This window comes from Metarhizium album (genome assembly GCF_000804445.1).
Source record: "Metarhizium album ARSEF 1941 chromosome Unknown scaffold_25, whole genome shotgun sequence".
Taxonomy (NCBI): Eukaryota; Fungi; Ascomycota; class Sordariomycetes; order Hypocreales; family Clavicipitaceae; genus Metarhizium; species Metarhizium album.
This window is the reverse complement of record NW_024467599.1, coordinates 1-1,873: the sequence shown is the minus strand read 5'-3', so window position 1 is coordinate 1,873 and position 1,873 is coordinate 1.

The window sequence follows — 1,873 nt, the reverse complement described above, 5'->3', positions numbered from 1 at the left end:
AAAATTCAGCTAAAAACCTTAGACAGGCTATTTATATTGCAAAATACAGCCTATATACTGAATTTTCACATAAATATAACAAGCCTAGACCTTCTATTAGAGGCAGGCTATAATTAGAACCTAGCTACTAGAAAGGTCACTAAAAATAGAGCCTATATTTTTACTACAAGCTGGATATATTGTTAATTAGTTATTAAATATAATAAACCTTCTAAAAATGCTATTACAGCTAGCTTTTATAACTTAAAAACGCTTATAACTTTAATAAATACAGCCTCTGCTAAACGCTAGCACTAACGCCTAGGTCATCCGGATAAAGATGCCCTAGAAAACCTTATAGAGGCAACTACAGGGACTAAAATTACAGGCCCTTCTACTATTAAATGCGAAAAATGCTCTCTAGCTAAAGCAACTAGAATTATATCTAGAAGGCCTTCTATTTAGAGTCCTAGGCCTTTCTATAGGCTTTATATTAATATATTTTAGCTTAAAAAGGCCTATAACAGTTAAAATGCAGTATTATTAGCTAAAGATAGCTATACTGCTATTATATTTATTTATATATTATATTTAACAACGCAAGAGGCTATATTAAAGGCCCTAAAAGCTCTAAAAGCCCTTATAAAGACACAATTTCAGCAGAATATCTGTATTATTTATAGAGATAACAATCTAGGCCTTTAACTAGATTATAGTGCTTAGTTAGCTAAAACCGGCATTATAGATAAGCCTACAGCCCCTTATACCCCTACTTAAAATAGCTCTGCAGAGCGGTTAGGGGGTATTATCTAAGCTATACCTTTCGAAAGATTACACGCTTATCTAGCTGAAAATAAGCTAGATACTAGCTATACTAACTATCTAAAACTTAATATAGAGCATTTAAAGGCCTATAGCTGCAAGGCTTATCCGCTTACTAAGCAAGCTATGCAAAGTCATTAAAAACAAGCCCTAAAAACAGAACTCTATGCCGAAATAGGCTATTTAGTGGGCTATAATTTAATAAATATATACCGAATTTAAGTACCTTCTAGCAATAAAGTTAGAAGGGTTAGGGATGTAACTTTTAATGAGTTATCTATCTACTCTATAGGGGGCTCTAAACCTATTAAAAGCCGGATAGAAATCCATCTGCCAGCTTATATCGAAGATAAGGATAAATATAAGGATTTTACACACCTCAAAGAGCCTATCCAACACCCTAGTCGATCGGAAGAACCTTTATCCGGTCAAATATCTATAGAAAAACTACCTATTCGGCCGGATCAACTATTATCCGAGGAGCCGGAAGCGGAAAATCAATTATCCGAGCGACTACCTAATATCACGGATTAATTCGGCTATTTAAGCCCTGCATTGCATTATATAGCTAACGAAGCTAGCGATATAATTCAGGCTAGCGATGCAGCTAAACTGAATCGGGAAATAGCGCTAGCAGCTAAAGCGCTGACTAAGCAAGCTTATATAAGCAGCTTTTTCCAAGGGGCTAAAGAGAGCCTGCATATATTGAATTTGCCCCCTGAACTACTAAGATAGTTAGATTTAAGGCACTATAGATTCGGCAAGGAATTTTAAAAAGCTGCTGAACAAGAATTCAGTACAAATTAGCAGCAAGGAACGTTCGAGCCTATTCAAGAAAATCTAGCTATATCTAAGGCTCTAGATACTACTTAGGTTTTTAAGTATAAGCTAGATAAATTCAGCTATCTAGTTAAGCTAAAAGCTAGATTATGTGTTAGAGGGGATTAACAACCTTATAACGAAAAAGATACCTATGCAGCTACTCTAGCTGCTAGAAGCTTTAGGCTTATTATAGCTATTTTAGCTAAATTCGACCTAGAAGCTATACAGCTAGATGCTGTAAATGCCTTTA